Genomic DNA, 20,090 nt, shown 5'->3' with positions numbered 1-20,090 from the left:
AATGCGATGAGGTGCGCAAGATATCGCGACAAAATGCATGCAAAATGCAAGTAATGTGCACAAAACAGTGCGATGAGGTGCGCAAGATATCGCGACAAAATGCATGCAAAATGCAAGTTTTGTGCACAAAACAGTACGATGAGGTGCGCAACATATCGCGACAAAATGAATGCAAAATGCAATTAATGTGCACAAAACAGTGCGATGAGGTGCGCAAGATATCGCGACAACATGCATGCAACATGCAAGTAATGTGCACAAAACAGTACGATGAGGTGCGCAAGATATCGCGACAAAATGCATGCAAAATGCAATTAATGTGCACAAAACAGTGCGATGGAGGTGCGCAAGATATCGCGACAAAATGCATGCAAAATGCAAGTTTTGTGCACAAAACAGTGCGATGAGGTGCGCAAGATATCGCGACAAAATGCATGCAAAATGCAAGTTTTGTGCACAAAACAGTGCGATGAGGTGCGCAAGATATCGCGACAAAATGCATGCAAAATGCAAGTTTTGTGCACAAAACAGTGCGATGAGGTGCGCAAGATATCGCGACAAAATGCATGCAAAATGCAAGTTTTGTGCACAAAACAGTACGATGAGGTGCGCAAGATATCGCGACAAAATGCATGCAAAATGCAAGTAATGTGCACAAAACAGTCCGATGAGGTGCGCAAGATATCGCGACAAAATGCATGCAAAATGCAAGTTTTGTGCACAAAACAGTGGGATGAGGTGCGCAAGATATCGCGACAAAATGCATGCAAAATGCATGTTTTGTGCACAAAACTGTGCGATGAGGTGCGCAAGATATCGCGACAAAATGCATGCAAAATGCAAGTTTTGTGCACAAAACAGTGCCATGAGGTGCGCAAGATATCGCCACAAAGAGCATGCCAAATGCAAGTAATGTGCACAAAACAGTGCGATGAGGTGCGCAAGATATCGCGACAAAATGAATGTAAAATGCAATTAATGTGCACAAAACAGTGCGATGAGGTGCGCAAGATATCGCGACAAAATGCATGCAAAATGCAAGTTTTGTGCACAAAACAGTGCGATGAGGTGCGCAAGATATCGCGACAAAATGCATGCAAAATGCAAGTAATGTGCACAAAACAGTGCGATGAGGTGCGCAAGTTATCGCGACAAAATGCATGCAAAATGCAATTAATGTGCACAAAACAGTGCGATGAGGTGCGCAAGATATCGCGACAAAATGCATGCAAAATGCAAGTTTTGTGCACAAAACAGTGCGATGAGGTGCGCAAGATATCGCGACAAAATGCATGCAAAATGCAAGTTTTGTGCACAAAACAGTGCGATGAGGTGCGCAAGATATCGCGACAAAATGCATGCAAAATGCAAGTTTTGTGCATAAAACAGTGCGATGAGGTGCGCAAGATATCGCGACAAAATGCATGCAAAATGCAAGTAATGTGCACAAAACAGTGCGATGAGGTGCGCAAGATATCGCGACAAAATGCATGCAAAATGCAAGTAATGTGCACAAAACAGTGGGATGAGGTGCGCAAGATATCGCGACAAAATGCATGCAAAATGCAAGTTTTGTGCACAAAACAGTGCGATGAGGTGCGCAAGATATCGCGACAAAATGCATGCAAAATGCAAGTTTTGTGCACAAAACAGTGCCATGAGGTGCGCAAGATATCGCCACAAAAAGCATGCAAAATGCAAGTAATGTGCACAAAACAGTGCGATGAGGTGCGCAAGATATCGCGACAAAATGAATGCAAAATTCAATTAATGTGCACAAAACAGTGCGATGAGGTGCGTAAGATATCGCGACAAGATGCATGCAAAATGCAAGTTTTGTGCACAAAACAGTGCGATGAGGTGCGCAAGATATCGCGACAAAATGCATGCAAAATGCAAGTAATGTGCACAAAACAGTGCGATGAGGTGCGCAAGATATCGCGACAAAATGCATGCAAAATGCAATTAATGTGCACAAAACAGTGCGATGAGGTGCGCAAGATATCGCCACAAAATGCATGCAAAATGCAAGTTTTGTGCACAAAACAGTGCCATGAGGTGCGCAAGATATCGCCACAAAGAGCATGCCAAATGCAAGTAATGTGCACAAAACAGTGCGATGAGGTGCGCAAGATATCGCGACAAAATGAATGCAAAATGCAATTAATGTGCACAAAACAGTGCGATGAGGTGCGCAAGATATCGCGACAAAATGCATGCAAAATGCAAGTTTTGTGCACAAAACAGTGCGATGAGGTGCGCAAGATATCGCGACAAAATGCATGCAAAATGCAAGTAATGTGCACAAAACAGTGCGATGAGGTGCGCAAGATATCGCGACAAAATGCATGCAAAATGCAATTAATGTGCACAAAACAGTGCGATGAGGTGCGCAAGATATCGCGACAAAATGCATGCAAAATGCAAGTTTTTGTGCACAAAACAGTGCGATGAGGTGCGCAAGATATCGCGACAAAATGCATGCAAAATGCAAGTTTTGTGCACAAAACAGTGCGATGAGGTGCGCAAGATATCGCGACAAAATGCATGCAAAATGCAAGTTTTGTGCACAAAACAGTGCGATGAGGTGCGCAAGATATCGCGACAAAATGCTTGCAAAATGCAAGTTTTGTGCACAAAACAGTGCGATGAGGTGCGCAAGATATCGCGACAAAATGCATGCAAAATGCAAGTTTTGTGCACAAAACAGTACGATGAGGTGCGCAAGATATCGCGACAAAATGCATGCAAAATGCAAGTAATGTGCACAAAACAGTCCGATGAGGTGCGCAAGATATCGCGACAAAATGCATGCAAAATGCAAGTTTTGTGCACAAAACAGTGGGATGAGGTGCGCAAGATATCGCGACAAAATGCATGCAAAATGCATGTTTTGTGCACAAAACTGTGCGATGAGGTGCGCAAGATATCGCGACAAAATGCATGCAAAATGCAAGTTTTGTGCACAAAACAGTGCCATGAGGTGCGCAAGATATCGCCACAAAGAGCATGCCAAATGCAAGTAATGTGCACAAAACAGTGCGATGAGGTGCGCAAGATATCGCGACAAAATGAATGCAAAATGCAATTAATGTGCACAAAACAGTGCGATGAGGTGCGCAAGATATCGCGACAAAATGCATGCAAAATGCAAGTTTTGTGCACAAAACAGTGCGATGAGGTGCGCAAGATATCGCGACAAAATGCATGCAAAATGCAAGTAATGTGCACAAAACAGTGCGATGAGGTGCGCAAGATATCGCGACAAAATGCATGCAAAATGCAATTAATGTGCACAAAACAGTGCGATGAGGTGCGCAAGATATCGCGACAAAATGCATGCAAAATGCAAGTTTTGTGCACCAAACAGTGCGATGAGGTGCGCAAGATATCGCGACAAAATGCATGCAAAATGCAAGTTTTGTGCACAAAACAGTGCGATGAGGTGCGCAAGATATCGCGACAAAATGCATGCAAATGCAAGTTTTGTGCATAAAACAGTGCGATGAGGTGCGCAAGATATCGCGACAAAATGCATGCAAAATGCAAGTAATGTGCACAAAACAGTGCGATGAGGTGCGCAAGATATCGCGACAAAATGCATGCAAAATGCAAGTAATGTGCACAAAACAGTGGGATGAGGTGCGCAAGATATCGCGACAAAATGCATGCAAAATGCAAGTTTTGTGCACAAAACAGTGCGATGAGGTGCGCAAGATATCGCGACAAAATGCATGCAAAATGCAAGTTTTGTGCACAAAACAGTGCCATGAGGTGCGCAAGATATCGCCACAAAAAGCATGCAAAATGCAAGTAATGTGCACAAAACAGTGCGATGAGGTGCGCAAGATATCGCGACAAAATGAATGCAAAATGCAATTAATGTGCACAAAACAGTGCTATGAGGTGCGCAAGATATCGCGACAAGATGCATGCAAAATGCAAGTTTTGTGCACAAAACAGTGCGATGAGGTGCGCAAGATATCGCGACAAAATGCATGCAAAATGCAAGTTTTGTGCACAAAACAGTGCGATGAGGTGCGCAAGATATCGCGTCAAAATGCATGCAAAATGCAAGTTTTGTGCACAAAACCGTGCGATGAGGTGCGCAAGATATCGCGACAAAATGCATGCAAAATGCAAGTAATGTGCACAAAACAGTGGGATGAGGTGCGCAAGATATCGCGACAAAATGCATGCAAAATGCAAGTTTTGTGCACAAAACAGTGCGATGAGGTGCGCAAGATATCGCGACAAAATGCATGCAAAATGCAAGTTTTGTGCACAAAACCGTGCGATGAAGTGCGCAAGATATCGCGACAAAATGCATGCAAAATGCAAGTTTTGTGCACAAAACAGTGCGATGAGGTGCGCAAGATATCGCGACAAAATGCATGCAAAATGCAAGTAATGTGCACAAAACAGTGCGATGAGGTGCGCAAGATATCGCGACAAAATTCATGCAAAATGCAAGTTTTGGGCACAAAACAGTGCGATGAGGTGCGCAAGATATCGCGACAAAATGCATGCAAAATGCAAGTTTTGTGCACAAAACAGTGCGATGAGGTGCGCAAGATATCGCGTCAAAATGCATGCAAAATGCAAGTTTTGTGCACAAACCAGTGCGATGAGGTGCGCAAGATATCGCGACAAAATGCATGCAAAATGCAAGTTTTGTGCACAAAACAGTGCGATGGGGTGCGCAAGATATCGCGACAAAATGCATGCAAAATGCAAGTAATGTGCCCAAAACAGTGGGATGAGGTGCGCAAGATATCGCGACAAAATGCATGCAAAATGCAAGTTTTGTGCACAAAACAGTGGGATGAGGTGCGCAAGATATCGCGACAAAATGCATGCAAAATGCAAGTAATGTGCACAAAACAGTGCGATGAGGTGCGCAAGATATCCCGACAAAATGAATGCAAAATGCAAGTAATGTGCACAAAACAGTGCGATGAGGTGCGCAAGATATCGCGACAAAATGCATGCAAAATGCAAGTAATGTGGACAAAACAGTGCGATGAGTTGCGCAAGATATCGCGACAAAATGCATGCAAAATGCAAGTTTTGTGCACCAAACAGTGCGATGAGTTGCGCAAGATATCGCGACAAAATGCATGCAAAATGCAAGTTTTGTGCACAAAACAGTGCGATGAGGTGCGCAAGATATCGCGACAAAATGCATGCAAAATGCAAGTAATGTGCACAAAACAGTGGGATGAGGTGCGCAAGATATCGCGACAAAATTCATGCAAAATGCAAGTAATGTGCACAAAACAGTGCGATGAGGTGCGCAAGATATCGCGACAAAATGCATGCAAAATGCAAGTAATGTGCACAAAACAGTGCGATGAGGTGCGCAAGATATCGCGACAAAATTCATGCAAAATGCAAGTAATGTGCACAAAACAGTGCGATGAGGTGCGCAAGATATCGCGACAAAATGCATGCAAAATGCAAGTAATGTGGACAAAACAGTGCGATGAGTTGCGCAAGATATCGCGACAAATGCATGCAAAATGCAAGTTTTGTGCACCAAACAGTGCGATGAGTTGCGCAAGATATCGCGACAAAATGCATGCAAAATGCAAGTTTTGTGCACAAAACAGTGCGATGAGGTGCGCAAGATATCGCGACGAAATGCATGCAAAATGCAAGTTTTGTGCACAAAACTGTGCGATGAGGTGCGCAAGATATCGCGACAAAATGCATGCAAAATGCAAGTAATGTGCACAAAACAGTGGGATGAGGTGCGCAAGATATCGCGACAAAATGCATGCAAAATGCAAGTTTTGTGCACAAAACAGTGCGATGAGGTGCGCAAGATATCGCGACAAAATGCATGCAAAATGCAAGTTTTGTGCACAAAATAGTGCGATGAGGTGCTCAAGATATCGCGATAAAATGCATGCAAAATGCAAGTTTTGTGCACAAAACAGTGCGATGAGGTGCGCAAGATATCGCGTCAAAATGCATGCAAAATGCAAGTTTTGTGCACAAAACCGTGCGATGAGGTGCGCAAGATATCGCGACAAAATGCATGCAAAATGCAAGTAATGTGCACAAAACAGTGGGATGAGGTGCGCAAGATATCGCGACAAAATGCATGCAAACTGCAAGTTTTGTGCACAAAACAGTGCGATGAGGTGCGCAAGATATCGCGACAAAATGCATGCAAAATGCAAGTTTTGTGCACAAAACCGTGCGATGAAGTGCGCAAGATATCGCGACAAAATGCATGCAAAATGCAAGTTTTGTGCACAAAACAGTGCGATGAGGTGCGCAAGATAACGCGACAAAATGCATGCAAAATGCAAGTAATGTGCACAAAACAGTGCGATGAGGTGCGCAAGATATCACGACAAAATTCATGCAAAATGCAAGTTTTGTGCACAAAACCGTGCGATGAAGTGCGCAAGATATCGCGACAAAATGCATGCAAAATGCAAGTTTTGTGCACAAAACAGTGCGATGAGGTGCGCAAGATATCACGACAAAATTCATGCAAAATGCAAGTTTTGTGCACAAAACAGTGCGATGAGGTGCGCAAGATATCGCGTCAAAATGCATGCAAAATGCAAGTTTTGTGCACAAAACAGTGCGATGGGGTGCGCAAGATATCGCGACAAAATGCATGCAAAATGCAAGTAACGTGCACAAAACAGTGCGATGAGGTGCGCAAGATATCGCGACAAAATGCATGCAAAATGCAATTAATGTGCACAAAACAGTGCGATGAGGTGCGCAAGATATCGCGACAAAATGCATGCAAAATGCAAGTTTTGTGCACAAAACAGTGCGATGAGGTGCGCAAGATATCGCGACAAAATGCATGCAAAATGCAAGTTTTGTGCACAAAACAGTGCGATGAGGTGCGCAAGATATCGCGTCAATATGCATGCAAAATGCAAGTTTTGTGCACAAAACCGTGCGATGAGGTGCGCAAGATATCGCGACAAAATGCATGCAAAATGCAAGTAATGTGCACAAAACAGTGGGATGAGGTGCGCAAGATATCGCGACAAAATGCATGCAAACTGCAAGTTTTGTGCACAAAACAGTGCGATGAGGTGCGTAAGATATCGCGACAAAATGCATGCAAAATCCAAGTTTTGTGCACAAAACAGTGCGATGAGGTGCGCAAGATATCGCGACAAAATGCATGCAAAATGCAAGTAATGTGCACAAAACAGTGGGATGAGGTGCGCAAGATATCGCGACAAAATGCATGCAAAATGCAAGTTTTGTGCACAAAACAGTGCGATGAGGTGCGCAAGATATCGCGTCAAAATGCATGCAAAATGCAAGTTTTGTGCACAAACCAGTGCGATGAGGTGCGCAAGATATCGCGACAAAATGCATGCAAAATGCAAGTTTTGTGCACAAAACAGTGCGATGGGGTGCGCAAGATATCGCGACAAAATGCATGCAAAATGCAAGTAATGTGCCCAAAACAGTGGGATGAGGTGCGCAAGATATCGCGACAAAATGCATGCAAAATGCAAGTTTTGTGCACAAAACAGTGGGATGAGGTGCGCAAGATATCGCGACAAAATGCATGCAAAATGCAAGTAATGTGCACAAAACAGTGCGATGAGGTGCGCAAGATATCCCGACAAAATGAATGCAAAATGCAAGTAATGTGCACAAAACAGTGCGATGAGGTGCGCAAGATATCGCGACAAAATGCAGGCAAAATGCAAGTAATGTGGACAAAACAGTGCGATGAGTTGCGCAAGATATCGCGACAAAATGCATGCAAAATGCAAGTTTTGTGCACCAAACAGTGCGATGAGTTGCGCAAGATATCGCGACAAAATGCATGCAAAATGCAAGTTTTGTGCACAAAACAGTGCGATGAGGTGCGCAAGATATCGCGACAAAATGCATGCAAAATGCAAGTAATGTGCACAAAACAGTGCGATGAGGTGCGCAAGATATCGCGACAAAATGCATGCAAAATGCAAGTAACGTGCCCAAAACAGTGCGATGAGGTGCGCAAGATATCGCGACAAAATGCATGCAAAATCCAAGTTTTGTGCACAAAACAGTGCGATGAGGTGCGCAAGATATCGCGACAAAATGCATGCAAAATGCAAGTAATGTGCACAAAACAGTGCGATGAGGTGCGCAAGATATCGCGACAAAATGCATGCAAAATGCAAGTAATGTGCACAAAACAGTGCGATGAGGTGCGCAAGATATCGCGACGAAATGCATGCAAAATGCAAGTTTTGTGCACAAAACTGTGCGATGAGGTGCGCAAGATATCGCGACAAAATGCATGCAAAGTGCAAGTAATGTGCACAAAACAGTGGGATGAGGTGCGCAAGATATCGCGACAAAATGCATGCAAAATGCAAGTTTTGTGCACAAAACAGTGCGATGAGGTGCGCAAGATATCGCGACAAAATGCATGCAAAATGCAAGTTTTGTGCACAAAATAGTGCGATGAGGTGCTCAAGATATCGCGACAAAATGCATGCAAAATGCAAGTTTTGTGCACAAAACAGTGCGATGAGGTGCGCAAGATATCGCGTCAAAATGCATGCAAAATGCATGTTTTGTGCACAAAACCGTGCGATGAGGTGCGCAAGATATCGCGACAAAATGCATGCAAAATGCAAGTAATGTGCACAAAACAGTGGGATGAGGTGCGCAAGATATCGCGACAAAATGCATGCAAAATGCAAGTTTTGTGCACAAAACAGTGCGATGAGGTGCGCAAGATATCGCGACAAAATGCATGCAAAATGCAAGTTTTGTGCACAAAACCGTGCGATGAAGTGCGCAAGATATCGCGACAAAATGCATGCAAAATGCAAGTTTTGTGCACAAAATAGTGCGATGAGGTGCGCAAGATATCGCGACAAAATGCATGCAAAATGCAAGTAATGTGCACAAAACAGTGCGATGAGGTGCGCAAGATATCACGACAAAATTCATGCAAAATGCAAGTTTTGGGCACAAAACAGTGCGATGAGGTGCGCAAGATATCGCGACAAAATGCATGCAAAATGCAAGTTTTGTGCACAAAACAGTGCGATGAGGTGCGCAAGCTATCGCGACAAAATGCATGCAAAATGCAAGTTTTGTGCACAAAATAGTGCGATGAGGTGCGCAAGATATCGCGTCAAAATGCATGCAAAATGCAAGTTTTGTGCACAAAACAGTGCGATGGGGTGCGCAAGATATCGCGACAAAATGCATGCAAAATGCAAGTTTTGTGCACAAAACAGTGCGATGAGGTGCGCAAGATATCGCGACAAAATGCATGCAAAATGCAAGTAATGTGCACAAAACAGTGGGATGAGGTCCGCAAGATATCGCGACAAAATGCATGCAAAATGCAAGTTTTGTGCACAAAACAGTGCGATGAGGTGCGCAAGATATCGCGACAAAATGCATGCAAAATGCAAGTAATGTGCACAAAACAGTGCGATGAGGTGCGCAAGATCTCGCGACAAAATGCATGCAAAATGCAAGTAATGTGCACAAAACAGTGCGATGAGGTGCGCAAGATATCGCGACAAAATGCATGCAAAATGCAAGTAATGTGCACAAAACAGTGCGATGAGGTGCGAAAGATATCGCGACAAAATGCATGCAAAATGCAAGTTTTGTGCACCAAACAGTGCGATGAGGTGCGCAAGATATCGCGACAAAATGCATGCAAAATGCAAGTAATGTGCACAAAACAGTGCGATGAGGTGCGCAAGATATCGCGACGAAATGCATGCAAAATGCAAGTTTTGTGCACAAAACAGTGCGATGAGGTGCGCAAGATATCGCGACAAAATGCATGCAAAATGCAAGTAATGTGCACAAAACAGTGCGATGAGGTGCGCAAGATATCGCGACAAAATGCATGCAAAATGCAAGTTTTGTGCACAAAACAGTGCGATGAGGTGCGCAAGATATCGCGTCAAAATGCATGCAAAATGCAAGTTTTGTGCACAAAACAGTGCGATGAGGTGCGCAAGATATCGCGACAAAATGCATGCAAAATGCAAGTTTTGTGCACAAAACAGTGCGATGAGGTGCGCAAGAGATCGCGACAAAATGCATGCAAAATGCAAGTTTTGTGCACAAAACAGTGGGATGAGGTGCGCAAGACATCGCGACAAAATGCATGCAAAATGCAAGTTTTGTGCACAAAACAGTGCGATGAGGTGCGCAAGATATCGCGACAAAATGCATGCAAAATGCAAGTTTTGTGCACCAAACAGTGCGATGAGGTGCGCAAGATATCGCGACAAAATGCATGCAAAATGCAAGTAATGTGCACAAAACAGTGCGATGAGGTGCGCAAGATATCGCGACAAAATGCATGCAAAATGCAAGTTTTGTGCACAAAACAGTGGGATGAGGTGCGCAAGACATCGCGACAAAATGCATGCAAAATGCAAGTTTTGTGCACAAAACAGTGCGATGAGGTGCGCAAGATATCGCGACAAAATGCATGCAAAATGCAAGTAATGTGCACAAAACAGTGCGATGAGGTGCGCAAGATATCGCGACAAAATGCATGCAAAATGCAAGTTTTGTGCACAAAACAGTGCGATGAGGTGCGCAAGATATCGCGACAAAATGCATGCAAAATGCAAGTAATGTGCACAAAACAGTGGGATGAGGTGCGCAAGATATCGCGACAAAATGCATGCAAAATGCAAGTTTTGTGCACAAAACAGTGCGATGAGGTGCGCAAGATATCGCGACAAAATGCATGCAAAATGCAAGTAATGTGCACAAAACAGTGCGATGAGGTGCGCAAGATCTCGCGACAAAATGCATGCAAAATGCAAGTATTGTGCACAAAACAGTGCGATGAGGTGCGCAAGATATCGCGACAAAATGCATGCAAAATGCAAGTAATGTGCACAAAACAGTGCGATGAGGTGCGAAAGATATCGCGACAAAATGCATGCAAAATGCAAGTTTTGTGCACCAAACAGTGCGATGAGGTGCGCTAGATATCGCGACAAAATGCATGCAAAATGCAAGTTTTGTGCACAAAACAGTGCGATGAGGTGCGCAAGATATCGCGACAAAATGCATGCAAAATGCAAGTAATGTGCACAAAACAGTGCGATGAGGTGCGCAAGATATCACGACAAAATTCATGCAAAATGCAAGTTTTGGGCACAAAACAGTGCGATGAGGTGCGCAAGATATCGCGACAAAATGCATGCAAAATGCAAGTTTTGTGCACAAAACAGTGCGATGAGGTGCGCAAGCTATCGCGACAAAATGCATGCAAAATGCAAGTTTTGTGCACAAAACAGTGCGATGAGGTGCGCAAGATATCGCGTCAAAATGCATGCAAAATGCAAGTTTTGTGCACAAAACAGTGCGATGGGGTGCGCAAGATATCGCGACAAAATGCATGCAAAATGCAAGTTTTGTGCACAAAACAGTGCGATGAGGTGCGCAAGATATCACGACAAAATGCATGCAAAATGCAAGTAATGTGCACAAAACAGTGGGATGAGGTCCGCAAGATATCGCGACAAAATGCATGCAAAATGCAAGTTTTGTGCACAAAACAGTGCGATGAGGTGCGCAAGATATCGCGACAAAATGCATGCAAAATGCAAGTAATGTGCACAAAACAGTGCGATGAGGTGCGCAAGATCTCGCGACAAAATGCATGCAAAATGCAAGTAATGTGCACAAAACAGTGCGATGAGGTGCGCAAGATATCGCGACAAAATGCATGCAAAATGCAAGTAATGTGCACAAAACAGTGCGATGAGGTGCGAAAGATATCGCGACAAAATGCATGCAAAATGCAAGTTTTGTGCACCAAACAGTGCGATGAGGTGCGCAAGATATCGCGACAAAATGCATGCAAAATGCAAGTAATGTGCACAAAACAGTGCGATGAGGTGCGCAAGATATCGCGACGAAATGCATGCAAAATGCAAGTTTTGTGCACAAAACTGTGCGATGAGGTGCGCAAGATATCGCGACAAAATGCATGCAAAATGCAAGTAATGTGCACAAAACAGTGGGATGAGGTGCGCAAGATATCGCGACAAAATGCATGCAAAATGCAAGTTTTGTGCACAAAACAGTGCGATGAGGTGCGCAAGATATCGCGACAAAATGCATCCAAAATGCAAGTTTTGTGCACAAAATAGTGCGATGAGGTGCTCAAGATATCGCAACAAAATGCATGCAAAATGCAAGTAATGTGCACAAAACAGTGTGATGAGGTGCGCAAGATATCGCGACAAAATGCATGCAAAATGCAAGTTTTGTGCACAAAACAGTGCGATGAGGTGCGCAAGATATCGCGACAAAATGCATGCAAAATGCAAGTAATGTGCACAAAACAGTGGGATGAGGTGCGCAAGATATCGCGACAAAATGCATGCAAAATGCAAGTTTTGTGCACAAAACAGTGCGATGAGGTGCGCAAGATATCGCGACAAAATGCATGCAAAATGCAAGTAATGTGCACAAAACAGTGCGATGAGGTGCGCAACATATCGCGACAAAATGCATGCAAAATGCAAGTAATGTGCACAAAACAGTGCGATGAGGTGCGCAAGATATCGCGACAAAATGCATGCAAAATGCAAGTAATGTGCACAAAACAGTGCGATGAGGTGCGCAAGATAACGTGACAAAATTCATGCAAAATGCAAGTTTTGTGCACAAAACAGTGCGATGAGGTGCGCAAGATATCGCGACAAAATGCATGCAAAATGCAAGTTTTGTGCACAAAACAGTGCGATGAGGTGCGCAAGATATCGCGTCAAAATGCATGCAAAATGCAAGTTTTGTGCACAAAACAGTGCGATGAGGTGCGCAAGATATCGCGACAAAATGCATGCAAAATGCAAGTTTTGTGCACAAAACAGTGCGATGAGGTGCGCAAGATATCGCGACAAAATGCATGCAAAATGCAAGTTTTGTGCACAAAACAGTGGGATGAGGTGCGCAAGACATCGCGACAAAATGCATGCAAAATGCAAGTTTTGTGCACAAAACAGTGCGATGAGGTGCGCAAGATATCGCGATAAAAGGCATGCAAAATGCAAGTTTTGTGCACCAAACAGTGCGATGAGGTGCGCAAGATATCGCGACAAAATGCATGCAAAATGCAAGTAATGTGCACAAAACAGTGCGATGAGGTGCGCAAGATATCGCGACAAAATGCATGCAAAATGCAAGTTTTGTGCACAAAACAGTGGGATGAGGTGCGCAAGACATCGCGACAAAATGCATGCAAAATGCAAGTTTTGTGCACAAAACAGTGCGATGAGGTGCGCAAGATATCGCGACAAAATGCATGCAAAATGCAAGTTTTGTGCACCAAACAGTGCGATGAGGTGCGCAAGATATCGCGACAAAATGCATGCAAAATGCAAGTAATGTGCACAAAATAGTGCGATGAGGTGCGCAAGATATCGCGACAAAATGCATGCAAAATGCAAGTTTTGTGCACAAAACAGTGCGATGAGGTGCGCAAGATATCGCGACAAAATGCATGCAAAATGCAAGTAATGTGCACAAAACAGTGGGATGAGGTGCGCAAGATATCGCGACAAAATGCATGCAAAATGCAAGTTTTGTGCACAAAACAGTGCGATGAGGTGCGCAAGATATCGCGACAAAATGCATGCAAAATGCAAGTAATGTGCACAAAACAGTGCGATGAGGTGCGCAAGATCTCGCGACAAAATGCATGCAAAATGCAAGTAATGTGCACAAAACAGTGCGATGAGGTGCGCAAGATATCGCGACAAAATGCATGCAAAATGCAAGTAATGTGCACAAAACAGTGCGATGAGGTGCGAAAGATATCGCGACAAAATGCATGCAAAATGCAAGTTTTGTGCACCAAACAGTGCGATGAGGTGCGCTAGATATCGCGACAAAATGCATGCAAAATGCAAGTTTTGTGCACAAAACAGTGCGATGAGGTGCGCAAGATATCGCGACAAAATGCATGCAAAATGCAAGTAATGTGCACAAAACAGTGCGATGAGGTGCGCAAGATATCGCGACGAAATGCATGCAAAATGCAAGTTTTGTGCACAAAACTGTGCGATGAGGTGCGCAAGATATCGCGACAAAATGCATGCAAAATGCAAGTAATGTGCACAAAACAGTGGGATGAGGTGCGCAAGATATCGCGACAAAATGCATGCAAAATGCAAGTTTTGTGCACAAAACAGTGCGATGAGGTGCGCAAGATATCGCGACAAAATGCATGCAAAATGCAAGTTTTGTGCACAAAACAGTGCGATGAGGTGCTCAAGATATCGCGACAAAATGCATGCAAAATGCAAGTTTTGTGCACCAAACAGTGCGATGAGGTACGCAAGATATCGCGACAAAATGCATGCAAAATGCAAGTTTTGTGCACAAAACAGTGCGATGAGGTGCGCAAGATATCGCGACAAAATGCATGCAAAATGCAAGTTTTGTGCACAAAACAGTGCGATGAGGTGCGCAAGATATCGCGACAAAATGCATGCAAAATGCAAGTTTTGTGCACAAAACCGTGCGATGAGGTGCGCAAGATATCGCGACAAAATGCATGCAAAATGCAAGTAATGTGCACAAAACTGTGGGATGAGGTGCGCAAGATATCGCGACAAAATGCATGCAAAATGCAAGTTTTGTGCACAAAACAGTGCGATGAGGTGCGCAAGATATCGCGACAAAATGCATGCAAAATGCAAGTTTTGTGCACAAAATAGTGCGATGAGGTGCTCAAGATATCGCGACAAAATGCTTGCAAAATGCAAGTTTTGTGCACAAAACCGTGCGATGAGGTGCGCAAGATATCGCGACAAAATGCATGCAAAATGCAAGTAATGTGCACAAAACAGTGGGATGAGGTGCGCAAGATATCGCGACAAAATGCATGCAAAATGCAAGTTTTGTGCACAAAACAGAGCGATGAGGTGCGCAAGATATCGCGACAAAATGCATGCAAAATGCAAGTTTTGTGCACAAAACCGTGCGATGAAGTGCGCAAGATATCGCGACAAAATGCATGCAAAATGCAAGTTTTGTGCACAAAACAGTGCGATGAGGTGCGCAAGATATCGCGACAAAATGCATGCAAAATGCAAGTAATGTGCACAAAACAGTGCGATGAGGTGCGCAAGATATCGCGACAAAATTCATGCAAAATGCAAGTTTTGGGCACAAAACAGTGCGATGAGGTGCGCAAGATATCGCGACAAAATGCATGCAAAATGCAAGTTTTGTGCACAAAACAGTGCGATGAGGTGCGCAAGCTATCGCGACAAAATGCATGCAAAATGCAAGTAATGTGCACAAAACAGTGCGATGAGGTGCGCAAGATATCGCGACAAAATTCATGCAAAATGCAAGTTTTGGGCACAAAACAGTGCGATGAGGTGCGCAAGATATCGCGACAAAATGCATGCAAAATGCAAGTTTTGTGCACAAAACAGTGCGATGAGGTGCGCAAGATATCGCGACAAAATGCATGCAAAATGCAAGTTTTGTGCACAAACCAGTGCGATGAGGTGCGCAAGATATCGCGTCAAAATGCATGCAAAATGCAAGTTTTGTGCACAAAACAGTGCGATGGGGTGCGCAAGATATCGCGACAAAATGCATGCAAAATGCAAGTTTTGTGCACAAAACAGTGCGATGGGGTGCGCAAGATATCGCGACAAAATGCATGCAAAATGCAAGTAATGTGCACAAAACAGTGGGATGAGGTGCGCAAGATATCGCGACAAAATGCATGCAAAATGCAAGTTTTGTGCACAAAACAGTGCGATGAGGTGCGCAAGATATCGCGACAAAATGCATGCAAAATGCAAGTTTTGTGCACAAAACAGTGCGATGAGGTGCGCAAGATATCGCGACAAAATGCATGCAAAATGCAAGTAATGTGCACAAAACAGTGCGATGAGGTGCGCAAGATATCGCGACAAAATGCATGCAAAATGCAAGTAATGTGCACAAAACAGTGCGATGAGGTGCGCAAGATATCGCGACAAAATGCATGCAAAATGCAAGTAATGTGCACAAAACAGTGGGATGAGGTGCGCAAGATATCGCGACAAAATGCATGCAAAATGCAAGTTTTGTGCACAAAACAGTGCGATGAGGTGCGCAAGATATCGCGACAAAATGCATGCAAAATGCAAGTTTTGTGCACAAAACAGTGCGATGAGGTGCTCAAGATATCGCGACAAAATGCATGCAAAATGCAAGTAATGTGCACAAAACAGTGCGATGAGGTGCGCAAGATATCGCGTCAAAATGCATGCAAAATGCAAGTTTTGTGCACAAAACCGTGCGATGAGGTGCGCAAGATATCGCGACAAAATGCATGCAAAATGCAAGTAATGTGCACAAAACAGTGGGATGAGGTGCGCAAGATATCGCGACAAAATGCATGCAAAATGCAAGTTTTGTGCACAAAACAGTGCGATGAGGTGCGCAAGATATCGCGACAAAATGCATGCAAAATGCAAGTTTTGTGCACAAAATAGTGCGATGAGGTGCTCAAGATATCGCGACAAAATGCTTGCAAAATGCAAGTTTTGTGCACAAAACCGTGCGATGAGGTGCGCAAGATATCGCGACAAAATGCATGCAAAATGCAAGTAATGTGCACAAAACAGTGGGATGAGGTGCGCAAGATATCGCGACAAAATGCATGCAAAATGCAAGTTTTGTGCACAAAACAGAGCGATGAGGTGCGCAAGATATCGCGACAAAATGCATGCAAAATGCAAGTTTTGTGCACAAAACCGTGCGATGAAGTGCGCAAGATATCGCGACAAAATGCATGCAAAATGCAAGTTTTGTGCACAAAACAGTGCGATGAGGTGCGCAAGATATCGCGACAAAATGCATGCAAAATGCAAGTAATGTGCACAAAACAGTGCGATGAGGTGCGCAAGATATCGCGACAAAATTCATGCAAAATGCAAGTTTTGGGCACAAAACAGTGCGATGAGGTGCGCAAGATATCGCGACAAAATGCATGCAAAATGCAAGTTTTGTGCACAAAACAGTGCGATGAGGTGCGCAAGCTATCGCGACAAAATGCATGCAAAATGCAAGTTTTGTGCACAAAACAGTGCGATGAGGTGCGCAAGATATCGCGTCAAAATGCATGCAAAATGCAAGTTTTGTGCACAAAACAGTGCGATGGGGTGCGCAAGATATCGCGACAAAATGCATGCAAAATGCAAGTTTTGTGCACAAAACAGTGCGATGAGGTGCGCAAGATATCGCGACAAAATGCATGCAAAATGCAAGTAATGTGCACAAAACAGTGCGATGAGGTGCGAAAGATATCGCGACAAAATGCATGCAAAATGCAAGTTTTGTGCACCAAACAGTGCGATGAGGTGCGCAAGATCTCGCGACAAAATGCATGCAAAATGCAAGTTTTGTGCACAAAACAGTGCGATGAGGTGCGCAAGATATCGCGACAAAATGCATGCAAAATGCAAGTAATGTGCACAAAACAGTGCGATGAGGTGCGCAAGATATCGCGACGAAATGCATGCAAAATGCAAGTTTTATGCACAAAACAGTGCGATGAGGGGCGCAAGATATCGCGACAAAATGCATGCAAAATGCAAGTAATGTGCACAAAACAGTGGGATGAGGTGCGCAAGATATCGCGACAAAATGCATGCAAAATGCAAGTTTTGTGCACAAAACAGTGCGATGAGGTGCGCAAGATATCGCGACAAAATGCATGCAAAATGCAAGTTTTGTGCACAAAACAGTGCGATGAGGTGCGCAAGATATCGCGACAAAATGCATGCAAAATGCAAGTTTTGTGCACCAAACAGTGCGATGAGGTGCGCAAGATATCGCGACAAAATGCATGCAAAATGCAAATTTTGTGCACAAAACAGTGCGATGAGGTGCGCATGATATCGCGACAAAATGCGTGCAAAATGCAAGTAATGTGCACAAAACAGTGCGATGAGGTGCGCAAGATATCGCGACAAAATGCATGCAAAATGCAAGTAATGTGCACAAAACAGTGCGATGAGGTGCGCAAGATATCGCGACAAAATGCATGCAAAATGCAAGTTTTGTGCAAAAAACAGTGCGATGAGGTGCGCAAGATATCGCGAACAAATGCATGCAAAATGCAAGTTTTGTGCACAAAACAGTGTGATGAGGTGCGCAAGATATCGCGACCAAATGCATGCAAAATGCAAATTTTGTGCACAAAACAGTGCGATGAGGTGCGCATGATATCGCGACAAAATGCGTGCAAAATGCAAGTAATGTGCACAAAACAGTGCGATGAGGTGCGCAAGATATCGCGACAAAATGCATGCAAAATGCAAGTAATGTGCACAAAACAGTGCGATGAGGTGCGCAAGATATCGCGACAAAATGCATGCAAACTGCAAGTTTTGTGCAAAAAACAGTGCGATGAGGTGCGCAAGATATCGCGAACAAATGCATGCAAAATGCAAGTTTTGTGCACAAAACAGTGCGATGAGGTGCGCAAGATATCGCGACAAAATGCGTGCAAAATTCAAGTAATGTGCACAAAACAGTGCGATGAGGTGCGCAAGATATCGCGACAAAATGCATGCAAAATGTAAGTTTTGTGCACAAAACAGTGCGATGAGGTGCGCAAGATATATCGCGACAAAATGCATGCAAAATGCAAGTAATGTGCACAAAACAGTGCGATGAGGTGCGCAAGATATCGCGACCAAATGCATGCAAAATGCAAATTTTGTGCACAAAACAGTGCGATGAGGTGCGCAAGATATCGCGAACAAATGCATGCAAAATGCAAGTTTTGTGCACAAAACAGTGTGATGAGGTGCGCAAGATATCGCGACCAAATGCATGCAAAATGCAAATTTTGTGCACAAAACAGTGCGATGATGTGCGCAAGATATCGCGACAAAATGCGTGCAAAATGCAAGTATTGTGCACAAAACAGTGCGATGAGGTGCGCAAGATATCGCGACCAAATGCATGCAAAATGCAAATTTTGTGCACAAAACAGTGCGATGAGGTGCGCATGATATCGCGACAAAATGCGTGCAAAATGCAAGTAATGTGCACAAAACAGTGCGATGAGGTGCGCAAGATATCGCGACAAAATGCATGCAAAATGCAAGTAGTGTGCACAAAACAGTGCGATGAGGTGCGCAAGATATCGCGACAAAATGCATGCAAAATGCAAGTTTTGTGCAAAAAATAGTGCGATGAGGTGCGCAAGATATCGCGACAAAATGCATGCAAAATGCAAGTTTTGTGCACAAAACAGTGCGATGAGGTGCGCAAGATATCGCGACAAAATGCATGCAAAATGCAAGTAATGTGCACCAAACAGTGCGATGAGGTGCGCAAGATATCGCGACCAAATGCCTACAAAATGCAAGTTTTGTGCACAAAACAATGCGATGAGGTGCGCAAGATATCGCGACCAAATGCATGCAAAATGCAAATTTTGTGCACAAAACAGTGCGATGAGGTGCAAAAGATTTCGCGACAAAATGCGTGCAAAATTCAAGTAATGTGCACAAAACAGTGCGATGAGGTGCGCAAGATATCGCGACAAAATGCCTGCAAAATGCAAGTAATGTGCACAAAACAGTGCGATGAGGTGCGCAAGATATCGCGACAAAATGCATGCAAAATGCAAGTTTTGTGCACAAAACAGTGCGATGAGGTGCGCAAGATATCGCGACAAAATGCATGCAAAATGCAAGTTTTGTGCACCAAACAGTGCGATGAGGTGCGCAAGATATCGCGACAAAATGCATGCAAAATGCAAGTAATGTGCACAAAACAGTGCGATGAGGTACGCAAGATATCGCGACAAAATGCATGCAAAATGCAAGTTTTGTGCACAAAACAGTGCGATGAGGTGCGCAAGATATCGCGACAAAATGCATGCAAAATGCAAGTTTTGTGCACAAAACAGTGCGATGAGGTGCGCAAGATATCGCGTCAAAATGCATGCAAAATGCAAGTTTTGTGCACAAAACCGTGCGATGAGGTGCGCAAGATATCGCGACAAAATGCATGCAAAATGCAAGTAATGTGCACAAAACAGTGGGATGAGGTGCGCAAGATAT

Source organism: Camellia sinensis, chromosome 13, assembly GCF_055761805.1.
Source record: "Camellia sinensis isolate YWXY chromosome 13, ASM5576180v1, whole genome shotgun sequence".
Lineage (NCBI taxonomy): Eukaryota > Viridiplantae > Streptophyta > Magnoliopsida > Ericales > Theaceae > Camellia > Camellia sinensis.
The sequence above is the reverse complement of the archived record's forward strand: the minus strand, read 5'-3'. Positions refer to the sequence as shown.